This window comes from Canis lupus, chromosome 22, assembly GCF_003254725.2.
Source record: "Canis lupus dingo isolate Sandy chromosome 22, ASM325472v2, whole genome shotgun sequence".
NCBI classification, from domain to species: domain Eukaryota; kingdom Metazoa; phylum Chordata; class Mammalia; order Carnivora; family Canidae; genus Canis; species Canis lupus.
In genome coordinates this window covers 53,216,133-53,233,528 of record NC_064264.1, presented here as the reverse complement: position 1 = coordinate 53,233,528, position 17,396 = coordinate 53,216,133, and the positions used below count along the sequence as shown (strand labels likewise).

Sequence of the window (17,396 nt, the reverse complement as noted above, 5' to 3'; positions counted from 1 at the left end):
CTCCTCCTGTATCTCTGCCTCTCTTTCTTTCTATGTCTATCATAAATAAATAAATAAATAAATAAATAAATAAATAAATAAATCTTAAAAAAAAAAAACAAAAACTTGGATGTGGTGCTTACGTTGAGCTCAGGCACAAGTCTCCCATAGAAAAAGAACTTTGAGAGTAGTTGTTGGGGATCCAGATTAGGAGCAGCTGCAGATTGAAATAACAAAGTGGGAAGACCCTAACCCCAGAGGCCTAAACCCAGGATACAAGAAGTATATGTTCTTCAAGAAGACTGATTCAGGAATGAAGGCAGCCACTGACTGGTTGGGAGCATTAGTGCCCTCAGGGATAAATATGGCGATTCAGAAGTCAAAAGCCAGTAGTACCACAGAGCAATAGTTTCCTAAGGAGAATGTATCCATGAATCAAGTCCCCAAAGCCAGTTGTATTATTCACCAAAGAAAATTTAAGACCAAACTAATTTCCCAACACAACAACAGAAGTTTATAGCCAAGGAGGTAGCATTATGTTAAGTCTAAGAAAAATTCCCCCATAAAGACTAGGTTGCAAACGATTACAGAAATTAAGGGATCCATATTAATCAACTTGGCATTGCTTTTCTCAGCTTTAGGGAACCAGTAGATTATATGTAGACACAATTTTTTTCATTCCTATCATTACTGTCTCCTTGCACAGAATGATCTGGATGATGAGACCACATTGAGCAGGAAGCAGACTATCTGGGGTCCTTCTGATACTACCGTTATCTTTTGAGATCCAAGGATTTGTTAGTCAGACATTCAAAAAGATGTATCCTCTTGAACCGTGTGCCATTTCCCCTTGTGGAGCCTGTCTGGAAAAAGATTTACACAAAATTAATTGTGGAAGTTACTAAAAGAAAGATCAGTAGATATTATTTAAAGTCACTAAAATTATCATAAATTCAGATTTTTTTTTACATTTGAACTAAACACATTTTAACGTCTAATTTGAACTAAGCAAATATATATATTATATATAAATATATATATTTATATATAATATATATATAGCTTTCATTTTTTTAGTGAAAATTTATGTCTGTCTGGACACTTTAATTTGAGTTACGGTGGAGTAACTCATTATTTTAGGGATTCAAGGACTAGCCTTAGTAAGACAATTAGCCTTATTTATTCTTAAAAAAAAAAAAAACAGAAACAAAAAACTGTTCAATTAATTAAGAACATGGTCTACTAATCTCCAGCTAGGAGAGTTCATTTGAATTTTCCATTAAAAAGGAATCCAAATTCTTGCCAAAATGTTAATTATCCTTAACTCAACATGTAGAATTTTATCAAGGTCAATTAATTCATTAGTTTATTCAAGATTTGTTGAAGCTTATTCTAGATCAAACAGTTTTTACTACCAAAAAATACATAGGTCTAAAGACTGTCTCTGTATTTATGGAATAATAGATGTTTTAGATACCAAATGTGAGAAGTTCACTTATGGCTTAACACATAATTTTATGTATTAACTTAACTGGGCCATGTGGTGCCCAGATATTTAGTCAAACATTATGCTGGGTATTTCTGTCAGGGTGTTTTTGGGTTAAATTAACATTTAAGTCCGTTGACTGAGTGAAGCAGATTATTCTCCTTAGTATGGGCCCCATCTAATCAGTTGAAGGCCTGTCTAGAACAAAAGCTGACCATCCCTCAAATAAGAGGAACTCCTTATACCCAAATGCCTCCAAAGGGATGTTAGCCTCTTTCTTGACTTTGGACTTGAACCGAGACACTGGCTCTTTGGTGTTGATACCCAGCCTTTGGACTGGAACTATACCATCAGCTCTGCTGGGTATTCAACTTGCTGGTTGTAGGCCTTGGTACTTGTCAGACTTCATAATCACATGAGCTAATTCCTTATAATAAATATATATTATATCCTATTGGTTCTGTTTCTCTGGAGAACCCTGACAAATAAAAAGATTTACAGAAGATGTCATGAGATTGTGGAGAAAAGATCACTGAATGAATCATAGAATAATTATAAATGGCTTCTCAATGAATTAAAGTGTACTATGAATTTTTAAATATCTTAGAACTGTGTGCAAATTGTAGTCTTATCAGTACACTTTAGTATCTTCAAATCTTTTTAACACCAGAAATGTCTTTCAAGTAACATTTTATAAAAATGTCCATTGAATAAAACAGGTGCAACTACAGGTGCTCTACTAGATACAGAAATGCTGCTGGGCATCCAGTCTTATCTGCAAACTCTCCAGAATCTTCTTCACAGACCCCTCAGTCTCACATAGTAATTCACAGTTTAAAAATCCTGGCTTGACTTCCTCAGAGAAAATGTGTATAGGGAGAGATCTTCATCTAATTATTTTTGACTAAACATCATACTACAATTTAAACAATCTTACTTTACAACAAATTATAATACCAAAAATTTATAAGATAACATTTTTTGAAGAGTGTTTTTAAGTACAATTACTCCACTTGTGTTTACTGCTGTTATCTATTCCATCTGTGACAGAAGAATTAGATAAAGCAATTAATCATACCTGTTTTTCTCCAGGTTAGTGAGGAAAAATGAAAGGTATTTTGCCCCTAACAGGGGAGATAAGCAGAGATTTATGTCTAGAGGCCGAGAGTGGGGTTTGTTTTTGTATTTATTTATTTATTTATTTTTATTTATTTATTTTTTTTACTTGAAGATACTGTTTTGAAAGACTACATAGAATGATCATGGAAACAAAAGACAGGCTGGTCCAAAAAGTGCAAAGTTTGAAGTGTTGAAAGGGAAGGAATGTTCAAAATATAACATAGGTTGACAGTTCAAATCAATGGGAAAGATGCATTTTCAACAAATGGGGAACTGGGTAGTTATCTAAAGGAAAAATAAAAATTTGGAAATTTATTTCATATCTTCCATTAAAATAAATCCAGATGGATCAAGGATTGAAACAACTGGTTAAAAAAATAGAAATGCACAAAAATAAAGCATGATAGGTAGATTTGTTTTTAAAATTTCATAGGGGGCATGGCATCTCTAAATATAAAACAAAAGACAAAAGACAGCAAATAAAGCACTGATGAATTTTAATAAATGAAAATTTAAGATTCTTCCCAGAAAACTTCATAAAACTAAAGACTAATGTTAATTTGGGTAAATATTTTCATTTCACATCTTAAACAGCAAGAAAATTTTCTTGATATATAACTACTCTTGGGGCATGTGGGTGGCTCTGTTTGTTCATCATCTTACTCTTGATTTCAGTTCAGATTGTTATCTCAGTGTCATGAAACTGAGCTGCCCCATCAGGCTCCATGCTGAGCCCAGAGTCTACTTGAGATTCTCTCTCTCCCTCTCCATCTGCCCCTCCTTACCTTACACTCTAAATAAATAAAATCTTAAAAAAATAGTTTTATAAATCAAGAGGAAAAAGACCAAAAAAAGCATCAAGATAAACAAAGGGTAGTTTGTAGTAAAACAAAAACAAACAAACAAATAAAAACACACAAAGTGTTCTGAAAAATATGTACATTGATGGGAATATACATTTTTATAAGTTCCATGAAAGATGATTAGACAACAACTATCAAAATGCAATGCACATGCTCTGTGACTCAGCGATTCATTTTCTGGAATTGATACTACACTTTTATAAAGTATTGTATGAACAAGAGCATTCTTTGCAGCCACCGTGTGTTATGTAAAACTACTTCTATGCCTACAGAATGGGACAAGTTAAGTATGCTACATTCAAATGATAGGATATCTTACTGTTTCATATAGAATGCAACATCTCTAGGTGCACTGTTAAAATTAAAACTGAATCACATGTCATTTCTTCCTGTGGGAAAAAGAATCCGTATATGGTGCTTGAAAATTCAGAGAAACATCTGGCAGGGCAGTATCAAGAATCATGATTGCATCCAGCGAGGAGTTGTAGCTAGTTGCGCAAGAAGAAGTGTGACAAATTTTCACAGTATTTTTTTTTGTATGTCTTAAAACTTAGTGAATATAAAAATTCTTTGGTAATACATAAATTTTAAAAAAATTGTAATTCCCCAAGTACTTGGAAACAACACTAAACTCATCCTTCGTAATGCATAGGTCAGAGAATAACATAATAAAAACTACAAAATACCTAGAATCAAATGATAACAAAAACAGTTTATAGAAAATGTGGTCAAATACAGCTTTATCCGTACTTATATGAAAATTATAGCCTTAAATGTTTTTATTATAAAACAAGACACATTGAAAATAAGTGTTGACTAAGGAAAATAATTTAGCTTGAAGCACAAGAAAAGATTTTAGTAAATTCAGATAAATGAAGAAAAATATGAATAATACATGAAAAAAATACATAAAACTGAAACAGAATGTAAGCAAACAAACAAAAACTCCAGAAACCATCAACAAAACGAAATAGTCTTTTTGAAATAAGCTCAATAAAATAGACAAAGAAAGAAAAAATAGTAAAAATAAAAAAGGATATTATCTCCTGAGGAAAAAAATATCATGTGAAGAATATTTTTATTGTAGTAACAAGTATAGATTTAAAAATCTAACTTTAATAAGTAAGTGATTTGAAAAGTGCACGTCCAATAGAAAAGTTAATCTAACCACACACACACATTTATGAGCACACACTCACACATGCACACACCCCTGACTAGTCCAGTACATAGTAAAAAAAAATAAAAAATAAAAAAACTCCCCTGTGAATATTCTACACTATCCCCAAAATACAGAAAGTAGAAGCATAGGCTGTTAAACATATGCTTTCTAACTTTCAAGGAACGGGAATAATGAATTTATGCAAACTCTTCTTCAATCTTATGTACTTTCTCCTTGAAAATGAAAAAAGCGGGAAGATTCACAAAGCTTCCAATACCAAAGAGAATAAAAATTTTAACTAAAAATATAGCTATTTATAAGTCAGCAGTATGTTTTTTAAAAATGTATCCTAACCAAATAGCGGCAAGATTATTTTAGAAAATTGAGTAACACAGTGTGCAATTAATAGATAAAAGAAAAAATGTGGTCATCTTAATATATCCAAAATATGTTTTATAAAATTAAAACTTTCACAATAAAAACTTAGCAGAGTGGAATTAGACACGATAATCATTAACCTGGTAAGTGGTATTAGTGAAAAAAATCTTTTTTGGAACTTTATGCATTCCATACAGGGGGGAAAAAAGAAAAAAAAATCTGATAATATCATAATTACACAACATTATACTGGATAACCTAGCCAATAAATAATACAGTAAAAAGAAATACAAACATAAAATGACAGGTCACTAGTGATATCATTGTCAACATTAAAAACTAAAGAAAATGAGTCAAATAAAATCAGGTTTATGAAACCAGACTACAATTTGAAATTTTAGAAACTTTTAGCAAACATAACTAAGTAAAGAATGAAACAGAAAAAGAAAATCCACTCAAAAGTGAAAAAAAGAAACTATAAAATTACCTAGAAAATACATCTATTCAAATGTATAATACCTTTGGTAAAAATTCACAAAATTTAACTGAAGGACATTCAAATGATAAATGCAAATACAGATAAACTCTGAAGGATATGAGAGATAACTTTTTATACAAAATATGCATAACCTCAGATGTCTATATCAGATGCAAATTTCCCACAAGAAATAGTGACAAAGAAGTTCATTCTGGTGGTTCTAGGGGTGTGCTTATAGCTACGATGTGAATGTTTATGACCTGACTTTGAATTAAACAAGTAAAGTTGGTAAAACTGTCCTCTCTTTTTCCATCAAAGGGAAAGGGTAACGTGAGGATGGAGGAACCGCGAAATCTATACCAAGCACAAGCAATATTGGAGTGAAACTCATTGCCACTAACCTACCCTCAGGTGGGGGCCCCCAAAATCATGTATCCTGTGGAAGAGCTCTCATCTCCTAAGTGCAGTTTTTAGTTCCGTATGAGGACACATTACTAATATGAATAGAGACAAGTTGTAGGTATTGTAATATAGGAGAACTATAACATGGGACAAACTCCATGTGCAAGTTCTCAGGGGCCCTGGTGGGGGAAACTGGATTCACAGGGCCACCACTGTAAGAGCTTGGAGACTGATGCCAGCTTTATTGCCCTTGTCACTTCAAGCTCTTTTGAAGGTAGCTGGGTCTATAAAGAAATAGTTGACATAGTATAAGAAATAACTGATCCAAATTCTGCCTTTCAAATTTATTATATTCCCTGAAATGCAGGGCCGAATTCATAACATGGAGCATGTTGCTTTAAATGTCAAACTGACCGATCTGTGCTTGTCCTTTCTGCTTACTCCCTAATCAATGTATTGGTCCCTTAAATTAAAATTTCTGTTTTAGAGAGATTTCTTGTAAACACCCATCTTTACGACAATGAACACATCTCTAAGCTTATCCTCTGTTAGATCTTTCAAGACCCCAGTCTTTGTTCATCAAATACAGAGACCACAAACCTGATTGTTCACAATCAATAGGGGGCAATCCCTAGTCACCATTCCTCATTTCATCCTATAGTCTGCTTGGAAGCATACAAAGAGGTAGGCTATGTATTTAATTCCAGAATCATTGTGGTGTTTCATTTTCGTATTTAGGAAACCCAAACCTTTAAAAACAGTTCATGAATAAATAAGCTATATATCAGGTAAAATGATTTTTTTTTTGAGAGAATAGACTACCCATCTGAGACTTGACCATGCAGAGTTCTAATCTATAACTATTCTGCTGCATGCTGACCAGGTGTTTTCCAAAGGCTGCCAGTTACTCAGGCAATCTCCTATTTCAATTTACAGATGAAAATTAAATCAGTCCTATAAATTTAAATATATAAGGATTCTCTTTCTTCTTCACAAAGGCATTCTTTTTCCTTTCTTTCTAACAAGTTGAAAGATTGAGGACTCCATATTCATTTAGATCCCCCTTCTCTACTGGGTCCTTCCTGCTCACTCCAATTATTTGTGTTGACAGCCAGAACAGTGAGGCTTGTTTTACGGTAATACTCCGACAGTCATATTTTCTCTGGGCTGAGTCATCTGCACACTTTATTCATTCTCTAGCTGCATTTGAAATTTGAATTTTGTCATCCTGCCTTCCAAAGGCAATGGACTGGGAGAAGTCAGGCGTGTTAGATAGTGGAAAGTCTGCTAATCTTTAATAAAAAACTATAATCCTATATAACATGGTGTCAGCCTGCTTTTTTTTATCCCTTCATTTTTAATCTGATGAAGAATGGATCAGCACACTTAACTGACATAACATATTCGTGTGCTTTTTAAAGCATATACCTTGAGTGATAAACACCATAACTTAACCAATATTTTTGGAACATGTGGCAATGAAATCCATTTTTCCCCTTTTGTGTAATTTTGCTCACTCTGTTCCTGGCCTTTTCTCATTTATTATTGACAGAGAGAGTAGCGATTGCTCAGGTGTGTATCTGATTCAGCTGATATGACACCAAAAAAGTAATGTTAATGCTTGTGGTTAGCCCTTCACCTCCTTCCAAAACCTCTGCATTCAATACTGGTATTGAGAAAATATACTCCAAGTTTTAAAAAAGGAAAATGAAAATAAATACCCATTAGTTGTGGATCTAAGTAAAACCTAGAATCTAGAATCCCTAATCTGAATACTATAGCCATCATTACCCTGCTAAGTTCTCAAGTAAGGGGCTAACAATTTAAACAAGACATTATAATTACTAAAAGAAGCTATATTTTCTGTAAGGCCTATCTGGTCTCATATCCTGTTTCATAAATCCAGATCACATATAACCTTTAGTGCTTCTCTTTTCCAGTAGGAGCAGAAAGAGTCTTGGGCTGTCATTTCTTTTTACTATCAGGGATCTTCCCTGTTCATACTCTGCATTTTATAAAGCACCTTACAATCTGGAATAAATTCCAGTTTTCATTTTTCCACATCAGCTACATGAGTTGGAAGAAAAATGTTACATAAAGAAAACAATATTGCACCTGTTCAGTTCAATATATAATAATCTATCTCATTCATAAAAAGATCACCTTTCCATGTGTTGCCTCTCTGTGGACTAGGGAACTCCACTTTGCCCTTGACATCTGGCAGAGCATCTCTTACTTGAGGTGGAGTGGACAATCTGGATGGCATAGCATTTCAGCAACTTATAAATACCAGAGGTTCTCAAGTATGACCCATAGTCCCCCAGAGGGTAGTGGATCCAGGTTGTGGTTCCCATTCATTTATTTTCCCACTATACAGTGAGAGTAGATAGGGTAGGTGAGCTATGGGCCTTCCACCGGGCTTATGTTGACTATATTAAATAGATACAAGGCCACTATCCTGCAGTTAGGGTGAGATGTGCGATCAACACACTCATACAGGTTTTCTCCTTTTCTTACAATAATTGTTAGTCTTGGACCCAATTAACTAGGCTTATTGTACTTCCCCACATAGCAGAAGGAGCACTGAGGGAAAATTTTGCTTGTCCTTTTGGGAACTGATAATTTGTTACTCCTATATATCTATGGCCAAAATAGTAGGTGGATCAGCTCCTATGGACTTTTATTTATTCTGACTTATTATCTCTAGAAGCCACATATCATCCTGGTTACTATGTGCAGAACTGTCAGGTAGTAAAGTAGAAGCAGGGAGGCTTGGTACAGTGTGGTGCAAAAATCTAAGTGAGAATCTATAGCTGGATGGTGATGGCTTGGATTAATGTAGTAGTAGTAGAAATGACAAACAGATCAGTGGATTCTTGCTCTATTGTGGAGGTGCCATTGATAGTATCTGCCAATCAATGAGATGTTCACTTTAAGAATTGGACACAGGAACTTCCTACTGTTCTAACCTAAACAACTCAACGGATGGTGTCATCACTTGCTGAAATGAGATTAGGAAAGGGAAAGTCTTTGGGAATATGGAAAGAAATAAATTATTTTGCTTTAGAGATGTTAAGTCTAAGACATTTACACAGCATCCATGTTCAGATATTGGGTAGGCAGTTGACGCATGAACTCAGTGTATAGACAAAGGATGGAGATATAACATTAAGGATCACCAGAAAGGAGACTGAACCTAAGGTCATCAGGTGGGGATGCGTATAGGAAAGCATGTGAAAAAATAGAATGTACCACTATAACTTCCCTCTCCCCAACCAAATCTGTTCCTGTTCTCATTGTGAAATCTGGAGTGCTAAGGGAATGAAAGTCTACTTCCATATTCCCACATATCAACTTAGAGCAATTTCAAGTACTTGCCTGCACACACACACACACACACACACACACACAATAATGTATGTGCCACATGGCTTCTTTCAGCTCACATTCAGTTTGAGGAATAGCAGTCAAATGAATGAATGGAATTTCAGGCATTTCTTCAATATCTGAAGCCTGGGATATCTTCCCATTGAAATCATTTCAGCACCTCCCAAAATAGCTCTCACTAGCCACATCTTTCTATAGTTTTAGGAAACACTCAAGACACCCAAGAATACCATAGCATCACTCTCACACTCAAACTGTGTGGAAACAACCAAAATATCAATTAAATGTGACAAACAGCAGTTTATAATCTAAGTTCCAATTACTCTATTACAAAATTTGCTACAAAACATGTGTGTCAAAATCAAATATACATTGTAAAGTCTAGACTTGAATTTTCATGAACAGCTGCAGAAAATTATTGCAATTTAGGGGGAAAAGAATATATAAGGAGAATAAAACAAAAAGATTTCCAGATTTCAGAGTCTTCAGCACATTCTTCCCTCTATGCCAGTGAGTTTCATCGCCAACCTGTAGAGTTGAACAAGTTACTTGAGAGGTTGCTACAAGGTTAGGCTAAAAATATAATGATTAGAGCAAGGATACCAGTGTTCAAGTCTTAGCTGTGCCAAATATTTGAAATTCTGCTTAAGCAGATACATAACTTCTTTCTTTTTGAAATTATTCATCTTTAAAATAGTTAAAATAGTTATGATAATAATGCCTAACTTGTGTCTCCATGCAATATTTGCCCATGGAAACACAGCTGCTCAAAACCCATCCATGAGTTTATATTCACTCTTGCTTATTCCAAATATGCCATAAATCCATCATTTCTCTAAGATGTAACCAGAATTTATTCTGCTTTTGTTTTTTATATTTCTTCTTCTAAGGTAATTCTAAAGCCCTCAATAAAGATTTAAGTGTGCCAAACAAGCCCAAAGAAAGGGGGAAATCGTGCTTAAATAACTTCTATTTTACACAAAGATTTTCTTCATGCAATTTCTCCTTATATATAAGACAATGGCTTATGTAACACTTATTGTGTGCCAGGCATTATTCTAAGTGCTTTGTAAACTTTATCTCATTTGGTTTTCATTGCTACCCCATGAGATTGGCCTGGGCTCTTAATTACTCTGCTGTGCTGTCTCTAGTTTCAAACATAAGGCATTGTACATTTATTTAAAATGCTTGGTGAAAAATAAGATGGGACCCTACCATTGTTGAAATCTCCTCCCACTCATGTAAGTTTTGTGAACTTATAGTGCATCTATCATAATACAAATTAACATATTAGTGATTCCAAGATGACCCATCTAATTTTAAAGCCCAGCCTTTCCCAAACTAACCATACTTTGATATTTAGTAAGCTCTCATGATGAATTGTCTTCTAAGGAACTGAGTTCAGGAAATGCTAATTCAGATACTCTTTGGAACATGTGGACTCTTTTCTTTTATAAAAATATTCTGAGAAGGAAAGATTAAATTTTATCCAATGACTCATTCACGTAGAAATAAGACAGATCTGTTTTATGTGTAAAAGGAGACTCAGGTCTTTCTGGGAGTGGAGATGAAATAATTGGTCTATATAGTAACTTACTTAACAGGTTTCTGATGACTTTCATGCTGTTGAGAATTTGCAAAGTAGGGAGAAGTCTGTCTTGAAATACCCTGTATGGGCCATGTTCCTTTTACCCACTCCACTTGTCCCCCCAAAATGTAGGGAGTCTTGCAACAAAGTGTCCCCCCCAACACACACACATACACACACACAATCAAGTAATTAACTTGTGTCTCTGACCCTCCTTCCTGCATAACACCATGCATTATTATAATTATAAGGTGAAGACCTTTAAATATTATGAGGATATCTCTCATATACTTTGAAGTGACTGTATTCTAAACATTTACTGAATGCACACACTAGTTTTTCCAGTTACAAAGTGCTCCTTTTTTCCCAGCTATATTATTTTGTTGAGTCATTACACCGATTTTGTAGGCTAAGAATTAGCATGTCCATGTTATATATAAAAAGAAAGAGGCCCAAAAAGAAATGTCAGAAGAACCCAAATCATAAATAACAGCCAGATTCACTGCTTGGTCTTCTGCACCCAGCCCTACAGCAAAAGATCAGTTAGAGCCCTACAGCAAAGATCTCTGTCAGAAGCATGTGTTTTGTTTGTTTGTTTGTTTTTGTCTTTGGGATTCTTTCGCTCTCCAGACAGACCTGAGCTTCTGCGTCCTGGATGCCCCTGTCATAGAAATTCCATATGTCCTTTATAGTTTACTAAAACATTGCTGGCTAAAAGAGATCATACCTGACTCCATCCTGCAGCTCTAAATATATCTTCCATTGAAATGTTGGATTTGGTGGGATGCTATCTATTCCATCTAACTAGACAGATTTTGGGGGCAAACTGCTGTGTTGGTTTAAGCAAACCAGAGAACTGGGAGCAGACAGAAGATAGATCTCGTTGTTCACGGCACATTCTAACCATCGGAGCAAAAACTCTCAGAAGTCTGTGAGTGAACTTTTTGGATTTACTGGCCTTCTCAAATAAAAGGCAATGTTTTCTGGGGACCAAAGCCAAAGGTATAGTCAATGTTTAAAGGGCTCCTCTGATAAAGAAGCCACACTAGCCATTCCTTTCTTCACCCACCACATCTATTCTGGTCCCAAGTATTAGAATGGCATACCCATGCCAAGTGCGAGGGCACACAGTTATTATCAGACCAAGATACTAAGGGAAAGGATCCCTGTGAAAGACAGAGAATATGCCCATCCCTCATGATTCCAGTACTATTTTCCTTTCCTATTAAATTTCTCCTTCTTTCTTTTTGTTTCTCCCTGCGCAGCTTGTGTTGAAAATTTGGCTCATTTCAATCTACCCTTTGAAAGAACCTATCTGCTACGGAAAAATTCTGAGGTGGCCTACCTGGGAAAATTCTGCTTTGGACAAATGGAAATTCTCCTGTATTTTGATCAGGTTGTCTTTAGATTCGCCTCTCTCTCTTTCTCTCTTACGTAAGATATTAATTGCTAAAATTAAGATGTAAAACTAAGAAAAAGAGGTCAAGTTAGAGGTAAATAAAGTCCTTGTTTCCTATACTTGTTTTAATTGCATTTGCTAAGGTCAAAAGTCCAATAGAGAAATTTGAAGACAAGTTCTCCAAAATTTAGGGAAAATGGGAATTTAATTGGAAATATCTCCTCTGCATACATTCCTTTGAAACTGTGACAGCTTGAACACCTGGAAAAGAATTCATGATCTCAGATTCCTGTCACCTCCACCATCTTTCCACCATTGAGACAGGAAGATCAATGATAGCTATTAAACTGCTTATGTGTGGGGAGGGTTGAGTAGCCGGTGGTGTGGTATGACAAGTGTGGAGCTTACATCGACCATCTGGGAGGAAGGTTTGTTCTGTGTTAAAGGCAGGGAGGGTCACCCAGGAAGACAGGAACTCAATATGAGAAAAGGACTAGTCTAGGACACAACCACTTTCTAGCATCCATTTAGAGGTTAATTAAGAAAGCCTCGTAAGCCTCTGAGACAAACCAATGGGGAATTAATTTTATGTCCTTGGACACAATTGATTTTCAGGAGGCCACAAAATTGATGCCTAACTGTTAGAACAGCATGGCCAGAATTCTTTTTCCATAGATAGCATTAGCTGTTAGACTCTGGTAGCAGCAAAGCAACAAAATCAAATTAAGATCAGTAGCATTAGTGGAAGAAGAATCAAGGTCACAGTGTCAGTCAAGTAGAAAAACAAAGGCTGCCATAAGTTTAAAATAATAAAATATGCTATCCATTTCAAAAGACATTGCAGCAGCTAATTGGTCTTCTGGGATGGATATAGGAACTTTGTTGTGGGTCTTCCGGGACCAATGAGCTAAGGTACACAATGGGGACCATTTTCACTCACCCATTATCACACGATGGAAGCAGCCCAGGTTTGGACATAGAGGATACTGGGAAGGGGTAGAGACAATTGGTTGGCTGAAGATAGGAACAAAGAAGAAAACTAAGAATGGCTTCAGGGTAACAACTTTGTGATTGGAAGCAGAGTCATTGATTTTCTCAGCATCTTGAATCACATGGGAAGTATGACTTATACACACAAAAGGAGCACTTGCTTGCTTGTAGTTTGGAAATGGAAGCACAAGTGGGTGGATTTCCTGCTTAAAAACCATATTTCAAACATCTATATATTTGATATTTTAATATATTACACAAATGGCATCTTTGAACTATTTTATTCGATTTAAATAATCTGAGATAACGAACAGAAGAGGTTTAATTTAACATGCTTAATGCAAGTGAATACTGGGAGCACACTTGCTCAAGTTAATATTTTATATGCAATTAGAAGTTGTAGAAGAACTCTTGCGACCTTGTGGTTTCGAGTTTAAGAACAAAAGGCACATGATGCTGAGCACTCAAAACCACAGGGGGTGAAGAGCAGTCATCAACTGAGGAGAAATGGCAGCCATAAAACAAGCAGAGCTGTCAGAAGGTCCCACAGCCCATTTTCAGGTACCTCTTCCTAAGTGTTTGACCTGGATCCAGTTGCTTAAAGCCTTTAAGCGTAGGCTTCTCTCCCTTTCGGTGAAGATGATTATAATTATTTCTATTTTATAGGGCTTTTGTGAGAGTAGATGAGATCATGTGTACCAAGTACTTGGCACAGGACCTGGCACACAAGTATTCCTGAAAAGAGCTGCTATTGCAAAGGCTACTAGTTGCTTATCCACCATACATGCCTCCCTTCTTTATTTTTTTATTTTTTTATTTTTTGCTTTTTTGTGGGTTTTTTGTTGGGAATTGTATTTTGCCCACTAAAAGCTGTTTTCCAATCTGTTCTGTAGATAAAGATGAGCATATAAAATAGATATGGGCAACAACAAAACCATTTTGCTTTTACTCCTTCCTTCAATGAACCACCAATATGTTGCCTGAATATTAGCAGCCATCTTGTGACCATGAGGCAAACTAGAAGATGAAAGTCATTTATACAATGAAGCTGAAATACTGAAAAACTTTAGGTCCCTGATGATAGCATGTAGCTGTTATAATAGTCTTTGTCCATCTGTGATAGTTAATTTTACATATCAACTTGGCTTGTCCATAATACCTAGGTATTTGGTCCAAGATTATTCAAAATGCTTCTATGAAGGTATTATTTTAGATAAGATTAACAGTAAAATTAGTAGACTTTGAGTAAAGCTGATTGTCCTCCAGAATGTGGGTGGGCCTCATTCAATCAATTGAAGACCTTAATAGAAAAACACTGACTTCCCAGGAAAGGAAGGAATTCTGCCAAAAGATTGCCCTCAGACTCAAACTCTAACTCTCCTCTAGGTGACCTTCTATACCAATTTATCTATCTATCTATCTATCTATCTATTTATCTATCTATCTATCTATCTATCTATCAATTATCTATCTATCTATCATCTATCTATCAATTATCTATCTATCTATCTATCATCTATCATCTATCTATCTATCTATCTATCATCTATCTATCCTATTCATTATGTTTTCTCTGGAGAACCCTGACTACTACACTCACTAAATAAAATTAAAACTTAATTAAATACCTATTTTCTAGATCTTCTAGAAATTAAGCACAATTCTTTGCACTACATGAACCATTCTTAGTAATTGATTCAATGTTATCATGATCATCATTCAGTGTCAAAAGGCACAATTTGTTTCCATGCTTAGATTCTTTTGGGGATAAATTATCTTTAAACTTAAGACTGGCCATAGAAGAAAGAGGTAGAAACATTTTTTTTAAAAAAAATAGCAAATGGGAATGTGGACTCACATTTGATTTCCACAAAGCATTTATTACCATGAACTTTTCACTTGAGCCCACTATTACTCTGAAGTCATGTCTTAAGACATGAGGGTCACAGTTATGTAGCAAAAGTTGTCAGGCACTAAAGAGGAGTCATATATCCTCACTGTGACCAGCCCATTACTCTCCTACATGGAAGGCTGTGCTAGCAATGAAGAGCAAAGCCAAGATGTTCACGTAGTTCTTTGAATTCCATATCTACCCAACATAGCTCAAGGGGGATACTGCTGACCACATTGCATATTCTAGCAATTTCATTAAGGCTATATCAAAAAGTGCTATCCAAACATTTTTAAGCCTCAGCTCCCTTTTTTTAAGCAGTTTTACAGATTTGCACAGTATAGATGATATTCTTTGATTTTTTATTTTTTTAAATATTTTATTTATTTATTAGAGACAGAGAGAGAGAGGGAGAGAGAGAGATTGAAAGAGAGAGAGGCAGAGACACAGGCAGAGGGAGAAGCAGACTCCATGCAGGGAGCCTGACGTGGGACTCGATTCTGGGGTCTCCAGGATCATGCCCTGGGCTGAAGGCAGCATTAAACTGCTAAGGCACTGGGGCTGCCTGGTGATATTCTTTTAAATGGCTTTGTTCTAGAACCCTTTCTTGGTGAAAAGATCTGCCCACCTGACCCCTCTGTCTCCTTCATTATCCCTGAGGTATCTTGTTGGGCCACCCTCGAGTTATGCCTAGTCAAGAGTTTAAAAATCCCTGATCTATAGATTCTACTGAAGATGTATGCACTCTGAGTTCAGTCTGTGAGCATTGCAAAGATTAGACTCATGCCTTTTTATCTTGATCCCAATTCAATTTCATGTCTACTATGTACCTCGTTCTATTTATTATTACCTCTAGATTCTATACCCAAATTGTGCTCATCTTCAAAAACTTTTCTCTTTTTTCTACTTTCATATTATTCATCCATCCATTTGTTCATTTTTATAATAGCAGTAACAATGTATGTCTCAAAAATGATTCTCATCATACAAGTCATTCTAAATCATACTTGTTGAAAAGGCACGCTACTTGCTCTGAAGGAGGAATTAAGCCTATCACAGATCTAGAAATGCATGGTGAGCTACTTCTGTGAAGGGCAAGTTGACCAGAAATTTGACAGTGATGAATACTGGTGATGGGTTTTGATTCTTTCAGTAAATTCCATCCTTCTCTTTTTGAAAGATAGTGTAAAAGGTGGCTCATTGAAACATTGTGGGTTTTTTTCCAGTTTATCATATGTTGAAGAATACCTTAAGGAGTAGGTTTTAAGTTTGAATATTTTAATGAACCTATCAAAATACCTGACCCATTATCATATGGAACTGCAAAGATGTCATCCTTGAAGGTTGCAGGAACATTCATATCATTATGTTACTTTGTGATAACATATGGAATAAACATATGAGGATATTAAAATGATATTCACATAGATGCATCCATCCAGACAGACTTCTTATACAAAATATTCTATGCCATTAATTTTAAGGTATATTGCTAAAGCTTACTTTTATGATATTCTAAAACACGGGAGCATAATAAGTTACTTGGTACATTTAATTAAGGAAGTAGAAAGAGTTGTTTTCAGTTTGAACATGATCGTAAAAATTTAGTTTTTGTTATCTCATCTTAGAGGTCATTGAGAAAATAGCAAATACAAAAGAAAAACTCATTTTCAGTGAAACAAGGAGACAGCTGGGAAGCCAGACACCAAAACAGATGGAGTGGCTACCAGGAAAGAAACGGATGAAGCTGACACCCAGCAAACAGTGGAGCTAATACACCAATAGAGAAGACTCCATTCTGATGGATCCAAGCAAAGAAAGAGGAAGTACAATGCTAAGAAGCAAAGAAGTGAAGCACACACTTATTTGCAAAAATGCTAGGTTATCATTGAGGGGGCTAGTTCAAAGCAACAAAGGAGGTGGAAGTAAATGAGGATTCTTGTGGGGGGATAAAAGCTATCTTCACAGAATTTGTGTGATCTCTGTCTCAGTAGATGAAAAGCAAGGTTTTGGGTTATAGTTTTTCACAGTGAGCTATTTATCTCATTTAAGTAGGTATAAGAAAAGCATGATCAAATTCAGACAAAAAAACTAGAACTAAGAAAAGAAACAAACAATAACAATCAAAAGTCCAATCAGCTTAGAGCATGTCCAGGCAATTCCCAAAACAAATCACTTGCAAGTAGCTGCTGGGGATACAGGGGTAATGAAATCTCTTCTTGCCATGATGCATAATAATAAAAAGAATCAACATGGAGTGTATGCAACTATATT

The 17,396-nt window shown here is 35.4% G+C and overlaps 1 long non-coding RNA gene across 1 annotated transcript in view; it reads right to left on the bottom strand.

Moving 5' to 3' along the window:
• Positions 1–470: 470 nt before the first annotated feature.
• Positions 471–17,396, bottom strand: part of LOC112656137 (uncharacterized) — a 35,460-nt gene continuing 18,534 nt past the window's right edge. The window contains exon 3 of the long non-coding RNA XR_003134145.2: positions 471–842. This is a non-coding gene — a long non-coding RNA (uncharacterized LOC112656137). The remainder of the gene's footprint in view (positions 843–17,396) is intronic.